This window comes from Xenopus laevis, chromosome 3S (genome assembly GCF_017654675.1).
Source record: "Xenopus laevis strain J_2021 chromosome 3S, Xenopus_laevis_v10.1, whole genome shotgun sequence".
Taxonomy (NCBI): domain Eukaryota; kingdom Metazoa; phylum Chordata; class Amphibia; order Anura; family Pipidae; genus Xenopus; species Xenopus laevis.
This window is the reverse complement of record NC_054376.1, coordinates 22,068,823-22,079,241: the sequence shown is the minus strand read 5'-3', so window position 1 is coordinate 22,079,241 and position 10,419 is coordinate 22,068,823. Positions and strand designations below refer to the sequence as shown.

The following is a 10,419-nucleotide window of genomic DNA, read 5'->3' as shown; positions in this document are numbered from 1 at the left end:
ATTCCAGTGTGGCAAAAAACTTAAAAAAAGTCTTGAAAATCGTATGAAAATTTGAAACGTACAAAAATTTTTTTGGATTTTCCACCTGAAAACTATGATTTTTTCCGATTTTTGCAGAAAAACACAAACTCTTCTTTTCACGAAACCCAGAGCAGATCAGAATATCTTCGGGACTTCTCCCATTGACTTATATACAACGTCGGCAAGTCTGAGATGCCTGATATTCAGATTTGGACTTTTTCCATCCTTGGGTTCAACTAAATCACGAAAAATTCAAGTTTTTTTTTTCCTGCCAAAAATTTTAATTTTATAGTTTAAAAAAAACCTAGAATTTTTCAAGTTTTTACCATTCGGACTTAATTAAATTTTTTTAATTATTTGCTAAAAGTAGACTGTATTGGAAATAGTGTTAGGCCTCTATCCATTATGACATAATAAACATTTTTGTAATTTTTTTACTTTTGATTGATTTTGTGAAGGAATTCACATTTATTGTTTCTTTATGGATATGCACCCATGGACTGGGGTGATCTGTGAGTATATCCTTCTCTCCATATTTCATTTTGTTTATATAAACTATTGATATCCCTTCCACTGTGGTAGTGCTCATATTGGCTTCAGACACCCTCCTTTTTGTTACTGGGAAATAGTGTTCCCAGGCTTTGGAGCTTTCTGGATAGTGAGTCTGGATAAAAAATCCTAAACATTAATAAATATGAAATAGTAAAAAAGTAGTATGGTATTGAGCAATTGGATCCAAAATTACTGACCAACTGCGTGGGTACGAAACGCGCAAGGCCAAACATCAATTGGTCTGTATGCCTACTTTTTATTATTTATGCTAAATAAAGAATAATTTTGTAACTTTGAGAGAATGTTTTGGAATTTATTTTTGGACTTGATTGAGTAATTGGAGCCTAAAAGTGATTTGAAGGATACTAAAATCAACCATTACTACTGTGCGTTCAGTGCTGCTTCTGATTCTTATTCTTAATACTGTTTTGTCCCTCCTATATTTCAGGGTGAACACATTGTGTATGGTTCCTGGAAGCATGCAGACCTATAAGGTAACGCAACTTTATAAATAATAAGCAGATTTTTGGGTGAAGGCATACTGGGTACTTTGTCACCCACTGGAAAGCTTCTCTCCCATGGCGACTGTTGCACCATTGCATTTTACAAGTGTTGATCGATATTCTTCCTGATTGTCAAACTTGCAGGTATATAATTAGGATCATTTCTCACTTGAGTATTGAAGTGACTTAAGTTTTCCTTCATTCCACTAGCAACAACTAGACAAGAAGTAGTCTGAGTGGATTAAAATAATTGGCTGGGGCTTAAATTGTCACCATGAGTGTATTGAGCCCTGGAGCTTTGCTGAACTTTGTCTAAATGTTGGAGGAACATGTGTTTCAGACAGTAACAGTGTGTTTATATAGGGAAGAAAAGAAGTACATTTGCCATTATAGTTCCCACTTGAAACTGTGTTCTTTTTATTCCTAATGGACTCACACTCAGACTTCATGTTAGACTTTTGATATATCTTAGAACAGCTGGACCTGGGCCCATTTGACCACACAGGTGGTTAGCTGGGTGGCTTTTAAGCATCCAATGTTAGTATTGCATAACTTGGTACACCGTTGCGAGTTGAGAGGGTTTTGCTCCTCCACCAGATCAGGGTCGGTGGGAGGGGGCCTGGCTTTCCTCTTGCCCCAAAGTCTACCGGCAATCCCCCATGCGTGCTCTCTCCTGTTGGTTGAAGCAGATTGAAAGCATCAGATTGCTAGGTCTACACATTGCAAACTCCTTAAAATGGACTGACAACACCAAGGCCGTAATATAAAAAGCTCATCAACATCTTCAATTCCTTGGGAGATTGAAACGGTGTGGAGTCAATAGGACTGCACAAATCACCTTTTATAGAGCCACATGAATACATTCTAACAGGAAATATAGCAGTTTGGTATGGTAGCATCACACAGCAGGAAAGAAGCTATCTCCAAAGGGTGGTAAAAACCAGCTGAATGCATCACCTCTTCACTTCCATGACTGTCTGACCTAGACATGGCTAGATGTAAGAACAAAATCAAGTCCATTACCAGTGACGAGTCATCTGGGACATGGACTATTCATCTGGCACCAGCCCAACAACTCACTTAGACACAGAAGGTTTACCCACGGGTTGGGCAGGTTCGGGCCAGCTCCTGCACAAAATCTTGCGACCTAGCACTTCTGGTGTCTAAATTGACAGACTCACGTTTGCCCCTCCTCTTTTATGATGTTGCTCCGGGGCTGGTCTATAAATAGAGGGGGATTGGTGGGCCAGGTGTGGGAGTGGGTGCGTTAGGGTCAGATGCGTGTCGAGAATGGAAGAGGCGATCTTCTGTGTGTTTTTTAATCTCTTTTATTTATTTTTCAAGCAAGGAAATACAATCATTAAGCTTTCAGTATTAAGATTGTCATACAGTGCTAAGCTTTTAAAAGTGTCAAGGAATGTTAGCATGGGAAATCAGAGTACACAGCAAATTTCTTGCCAGTACTTTAACATATCAATCCAAATGTTTAATCATTTATCAGTTAGATTTACAATAAGGGTAAGGGCACACGGGCAGATTCGGGGAGATTAGTCACCCCGGCGACAAATTTTCTCTTCTTCAGGGCATCAATCTCCCCGAACTGCCTTCCCCTACCTTCCGGCCTGCTAAAATGAAAAATCGCCAGAGGGATAGCAGAAGCAGCGTTTCTTTTTCTGAAGACGCCCAAAGTTTCCTCGTGAGGCGACTAATCTCCCTGAATCTGCCTGTGTGCCCTAACCCTAAATGTTCCAGGGTGTCCAGATTTCTGTGTGTTTATCAACCTTGTCTGCCAATAAAGCTGTTAAGTACAAAAGATTCTGTGTCATGTTAATTTTTTCAGCTACTCCATGGATGGTGATGGAAGTTTGTAACCATAGCTAGGCCAAATTAATTCTTGCCACTGCTAAAATTTAACCCAAAAGTTCATTTTGAGAGCTAAGTGGGCATCAAGTGTAATTCATTTTTAAAGACATCTCCTATCAACTGGGCGATATCCCTCAATTACGTAACCACCACAGTTTGCCTGCTTGTTGGGTCAAGTACTGTAGGTGGTCGTTTCTGAACAGAAGGGTCAATTGATTTGATAAAATGAGTTGGAAGTATCTAAGGCAAATTTTGAGTAATTGTATGTATTGCAGTGTTTTGATCCCAGCAGATAGGATACAAGACCTGCTTCTATCAATGCGGTTATCTTTCCACCAGCTAAACGTTGGGGTTGCATAACCAGGATTACAAAGCAGGTTATTTTGTATATAGGTATTAGGATACTCCTGGTTGGGGCCAACTGAAATTTCTGTAAATATCATGCTTGGTATAAATGGTATGTTTTAGTACAGAACAAGATAGTGGAAAAGATTTAATCTGCTTTTCATCCATGATTCGGGATGTGCCCATCGGTTCTCTATGCAAGGGAGATGCCACCTTGTTCTCTGGGAAAGTCGTACAGCATTATAGTACATATGCAAGTTTGGAGGTTGTAAGCCACCATTTACAGGAGGTGTTCATGGTGCGTTTATTTACGCATGAGGGTTTGTGAGACCAGATAAATTTGTTTACTCTAGTCTGAAGGTAGATGATATCTTTTGTACTGACCGTTACTGGTAAAGTCTGGAATCCATACAAAACAGACACATTGACAGCCTTTATAGGCTTTCTGAATGATATGGAATCTTCCATTAAATTCACATGGACAATGGATAAAAATTGCATTAGCTTTCTGGATGTGAATATTTTTAGAAGGGGAACTAAATTGGAAACTGACCTTTTTAGAAAATCAACTGATAAAAACAGTATTTTACATTTTGACAGTTTTCACCCGCATTCCCTCAAACGTTCCCTTCCATATACACAATACTCGAGGGTTAAAAGAATCGTATCTGATCCACACACATATACAAAGAGAATTGAAGAAATGACTGACCGCTTTAAAGAGAGGGGGTACCCTGAGGATGTTTTAAATAAGGGTCTATCTCTAATTAACAATAAGAGTAGGGCAGAATTGCTACAACCTCCCAGTGGAAACAAAACTAATGAAAATAGAATTGTGTTTGTTTCAGGTTTTTCTACTGCCAGCAAACATGTCACTAAAATTATACATAAACGCTGGCATTTGCTTACATCATGTTTGTCCGATATACCGGCATTCCAACAACCACCATTAATGGCCTACAAACGTGCCAGAAATCTTAAAGATCGATTGGTAAGAGCGGATATTGGACCCTTAAAACAACAAGCCACACGCTTTTTATGCAATCCAAAGTTTGGCACTTTTCCCTGCCTTAACTGCACACAATGTAATTCGGTTACCAAGGGGGATGTGTTTTACCATCCGCATTCCGGGAAAAAATATACTATAAAGAATTATTATACATGTGATTCCTCTTACGTGGTTTATCTATTGAAATGCCCCTGCGGTTTACTTTATATTGGCGAAACTACACAAAAGGTCAAAGACCGCATTTCCAAGCACAAATCCACAATTCGCAAACAACTGACAGCCCTCCCAGTTCCAGCACACTTTCAGGAGGCTAGACATACAGTTAGTCAATTACGCTTTCAGGTCATCGATTCAGTAGAGATCCCTAGACGAGGTGGTGACAGGGATTTGATGCTTAAGAAATTAGAAATGCGGTGGATACACAGACTGGATACGATTTGGCCCCGGGGACTGAATAGGGAGTACACCCCAGCAATATTCATCTAACTAATAACATTTAATATGAGGTACGGAGTCCTGTTTATAATTGTTTTTAATTGGTGTAGAAAATAAATGATCGTTCTAATATATGTACTATGTTTATGTTTTTAACATATCTCTATTTTTCTTTTTTCTAAGGAGCATGATCTGCAGGAAATTTCCTGAGTATCGGTACCAATTTGCACATACAATGAAGTGTCTCATGGAGAGTGCTGAGTATCTTATGCCACATGGGTGCCAGATGATATCTCAGGCCTGTATAGATCAATTCCTTATAACATTTAGCTTTTGGATGTTTCAATTTTAATATCACTTTTATCACTGTGTGTTATAATGTTTTTGATACATTTTAATTGGGATACAATCTGTGCAACTGTATAATGCCATACCAACAGAAAATGATATTTTTGATAATGGTTGCTATGGACTATGAATCACGGAAACACAATATGGACACTGTGAACTTTGACCCTGGGGGAGGGATGAGAGGCGTGACTACACCCCTCTTCCACTATAAATGTTTGGCACATGTTTACACCAATAGGCTTGATAAAGGGCACAGTGGAGGCCCGAAACGTTGCCGTTTTTTTATGAGATGAATAAATACTAATCACTTATTCAATTGCAACAGTTGTGCCGCAGGTCTCTTGTTTTGTGATACACATTTTTTGGGCTTTTTGGGCAGTATTGAGCCCGACACCTGAAGGCACCTGACACCAACCCGGTGATACAGACCTGTGATAGCACTCCAATTTTGGGATTTGGAATCCATACAATAGTCTGGGTAGTAATGGCATAACAAGACCATCCTTCTAGAGCCTTAGCTAATAAGTTTGAGGTAATTATCCTTATAAAGAGTTATGAAAGAGGGTGTTATGTTGACACCAAGGTATTCTAAAACTGCATTTCTCTGTGTTTTAGGCTTCTGTACATTTTAGTGAAGTTGCGGTATATTTTTCGGAGGACGAATGGCAGTGTTTGAGGAAGGGTGAGAAAGAACTCTACAGGACCGTGACTATGGACAGTTACTACATGCTGCTATCACTAGGTAACACAGTATGGTTGCCAGTAACACTGCAATATTCACAAGAGCCTGCTAATACAATTCCAGGCCTTAAAATGTCTTTTTAAATCTGCAGATGAAGTCGTAGCTAGAAATAGCCATTCCCAGCATTCAGACACAAGGTCCGTCTCATTGATAGTTCTCAATATAATTTAAGGCTGATAGCACACAGGTTATTTTCTTTGATATCCTCCTTCAGTAGGTACTAAAATGATATGGTGGTCACCTAAACTGGAGGTTATCTGTGCTAATAAAAAGATTGAGTGCTTTCCATCACCTAACACTTCTTTTGTTAATGAACTAGTGACACTTGCTATGTAATATGAGGTTTTGTAACCGAAACAGGTCACACAGTTTTAATAACCGAGCAAAGGAGCATGTGCTCACAATGTTCATCTCTGTAAAGGCCCCACCCAGCAGTCCCCATGGAATGTGAGGGGGCATCTTCCCAAAGGATTTAAAAGGATATTGGCTGCAGGAAGCATGTTTATATCCTGTGATTACTCAGTATCACTCTCGTAAGTTTACCCAACAATTTGGTCCTAGAGCTAGGTATTTTTTAAACCTCTGATTAACATATCTTCTCTTAAAAAAATAACTAGTGGGCTATATTTACCTAGGATTCAGAATTTGGTTAGATTAAAAGAGAAAGAAAGGCTTTTTTTTATTGGGGGTGCCCAAAGTAAAGATGGAGTAATAAAGTTTTGTATGTTTTCAGACCATGTGTGGATCGTCCCGACATTTTTCATACTATGGCGATTGGTCATTTAGTCAATAGGACGGATTAAAATATTTCTGACGGCTAACGATAATTTCTCTGCATGTATTGCCTATCTGACGATATCAATGTGTTACTGTAACTGCAATTTGTCGGACATCATTTTCGTATGATTGCTTTCATAGACAGAACATCGTATGATTTGTTCTATTACTACTCTGAATGATTAATGGCAGGTTGGACGATTGGGGTATCCGATCTTTTGACAGATACAAGGGTAAAATCTGCACATCTATGGCCAGCTTTTGGCACCCCCATGTGATTGTATTTACCTGACACCCCAGGCTGGAAAGAAAACTGTACTGACCAAGGGTTTTCCAGCAAGCACCACAGAGCTATCCTCTTCCTGCTTTTTTTTTCTTGTGGCTGTGTATACGCAGTAGAGTGAAAAGCCAAACTTTAATGATGCCAGCTATTTATACTGTGCATGCATCTGCCCAGGAAATTTGAAGAGCAAAGAAGAAGATTGCTCCGTGTTGCTCCCTGGCAGAAACCTGGGTCGGTGCAGTTTTCTGACCGTGACCCGGGTGTCAGGTAAGTAAATACAACCACTTGGGGGTGCTTAACTTTTGGCACCCCCAAGTTAAAAAGACTTTCCTTCTCCTTTAAAGATTATAAAAATGAGGATTAGGGATAAAATAAACATCTTTCTTAATGACCTTCATAGATCTACTGAATGTGAAACCGGAGATTGTACAACGGATTGAGCAAGGCCGAGATCCTTCTGTTTCCTGCCACCAGGAAATGCTTTGGCGTAAAAAATGTATGGGGACACAAGCAGGTATGAATGTAGAGATACCTGTATAAGCTTAGTTATATAATGGCTTTGGAAATCAGATAGAAGAAATCTATGGCAGGAAAACGCAGGTAAGACTGTCTTATCTGCTTAAAGCAATAGATATACAACTTTTAAATTGGAAATCAGATCAGAAGGAAACTGTCTTATCTGCTTAAAGCAATGGATATACAACTTTTTAATGATGACTGACCCACCCTCAACCGGTTCTAGTGGGTTCATCCGTTCATTGTGGCCATATAGTTGAACTTTTCCCTTATTTAATCCATGATACTGTATTTGTACTGCCAGTGCCTTTGCCCCACTCCTGTTCAGTCCTACAGGCACCTTTGTGGTCACCAACAGTTCACATTGCTGGGGTCGAGGGGCCATTTATTCAATTATTGTTATGGTTCCCAGGGGTTCCAGTCCAATAGATACATATGGACGATGACCATTTAACCTGCAGTTACAAAGACTGCTTTTTCCATCCCAGTCAGAATGTGCAATACAGTTCCACTACCAATTTTTTGTATTGGCAAGAAAATGGGTTATTTATGCTACCATCTTGTTGTAACATTTTGCTAACTCTTTGATTTTTTCTACAGGGAATTATACAGGCAACTACCAGGTTGCTTTACCGGAGTCATATTGGACATGTCAGGATAATGTTCTCTATTCCCAGTCCAGGAACAATGACCTTGGAAATATAAATGCGCCAGATGTGTTCTTATTGCCAGTGACTAAAACCAAGCACAAAGGAGATCGACGTTATTCCTGTTTGGAATGTGGGAAAACTTTTATTCAGAGTTCCCACCTCAAGTCCCACCAGAAAACTCATACGGGAGAGAAACCGTACACCTGCAATGAATGCGGAGCTCGATTTTCAGAAAAGTCGACTCTTGTAAAGCACCATAGAACTCACTCAGGAGAGAAGCCATATGTTTGCCTTATATGTGACAAAGCCTTTTCTCAGAACTCCCATCTGACCCTGCACCAGAGAACCCACATAGTGAAAGAGACGTGTTCTGAGTGTGGCATCATTGTAACGATTATTAGCCCCTACTCCAAATACTACAATGCCCAGCTGCAAAGCGAATGCACTGAATGTAGCCAGCGTCTTGTGGCAAAGCTTGATGCCCTTAGCAATCGAATCATTAGTAAAAGAGATAAGATCTACAAATGTAGTCAGTGCGATAAAAGCTTTACTCGAAGTGCTAACCTGGTGGTCCACTACCGGACACACACAGGGGAGAAACCTTACATCTGCTCCTACTGTGGCAAAACCTTTACAGACAGGTCGAACCTTGCCAGTCACCTAAGGACTCACACAGGAGAGAAGCCTTATTTGTGCATTGAGTGTGGGAAAAGCTTCCCTTACCGTTCAGCCCTTGTCTTACACAAGAGAACACACACACAGGAGAGAAACCATTTGCATGCAATGAATGTGAGAAGAGCTTTTTCTGCAACTCCCGCTTAGCCCTGCACATGAAAGATCATACAGGAGATAGGCCTTTTGGATGTAATGTGTGCGGGAAAAGTTTTTCTTGCAGCTCAACGTTAGTCAAGCACCAAATTATACACACTGGTGAGAGGCCTTATGCTTGTCTAGAGTGCGGGAAAGCTTTCACTCGTGGGTCACATCTGGCAATCCACCAAAGGACTCACACGGGAGAGAAACCTTACTCCTGTGAGGAGTGTGGGAAAGGCTTCACTGACAAATCCAACCTTGCGAGCCATCAGAGAACCCACAGGGGAGTAAAACAATACGAATGCAAGGTGTGCGGCAGGAAATTTACTCAGAGCTCAACATTACTGAAACACCAGCTGATCCACACAGGGGAGAAACCTTTTGCTTGTTCCGAATGTGGGAAACTCTTCAGTCGTAGTTCCAACCTTATTATCCACCTCAGAATGCATACAGGAGAGCGATATTCTTGTACTGTGTGTGAAAGAAGCTTCGCCCACAGCTCACATCTTGTCAAACACCAGAAACTTCACACATAATGACATTAGTATATCTATATCTAGTTCTAGTGCCATTTTAGGTATCTAACATGCAGTTATGATGCTTATTTATATATAAATACACATCATATATAGAACTGTTTCTTTAAAGTCCAATTAAATGATTGGCTGTATGAGGAACTGCCTTGGGCCTACAGTTAAATATTTAGTCATGCCAATGGACAATGAATTAAACGTGGATGTAAAAGAAATGTAGGATCTTTGTATGATGTGAATTAAATTAAAGGAAAAAACAAACTTTTTTTTTATTCAGATGTAATTCTCACTTGTTTCCTTTGTTTAGGATTGAACACATAGAACGTGTAGGTTAAGGTATAATAAGGGAAATGTGGAGGAACAAACTGATCAGTTTTAGAAAGGGTCAGGGTCAAGAATGGAATAGCTATATAACTGGGTTATATATGAATTAATACATTAGAAGTATATATGTTTAGTCTGAAATCATCAGAATAAGGAGGAGGTGTGGCCTGGGCAGAACATGGAGTCACCCCTGGAAGAGTGGCCATGGTTAGAACACAGCTGAATTCCTTCAGATCTGGGTTGGCATCTGTGAGAAAGGGGTTGTATTATGGAAAAAGGAGGATAAAGAAATTGGCATATGGAGGATTGAGAGAGGAAAGAGTCATAGTGGACTTATGGAAAGATTCACAGGAAGGGTTTATGTGCTAGAACAAGAGTAGGCATTATAGGAAGGGGTTATATGGAAGGGGTTAATAAAGAAAAAGAAAGGAATTGTGGTAAGGGGTTAAAGAATGGGACTAGCAGTTACTGGAGGTGAATACAAAAAGCCTTCTGAGGTGGAATAAGAGTAGGAGTTAAATAAAGGGGTTACTTTAAGATGTGAGGGTAGTAGTTATGGGAAGTGGCTATTTGTTGGGGTAAGAGGTTGAGTCATGGAAAGGAGGAACATAGGAATTTTCAAATAGGAAGCCTAAGCCTTAGTATATGAAAGCTGTTCTGTGAAATGAACTGCAATACTACATTGAACAATGTACTCTGTCA

General features: G+C 39.8%; 1 pseudogene; it reads left to right on the top strand.

Annotated features, from left to right (window-relative positions):
* Positions 1-516: 516 nt before the first annotated feature.
* LOC108712685 lies at positions 517-9,671 on the top strand (annotated as a pseudogene).
* The last annotated feature ends 748 nt before the right edge of the window (positions 9,672-10,419 follow it).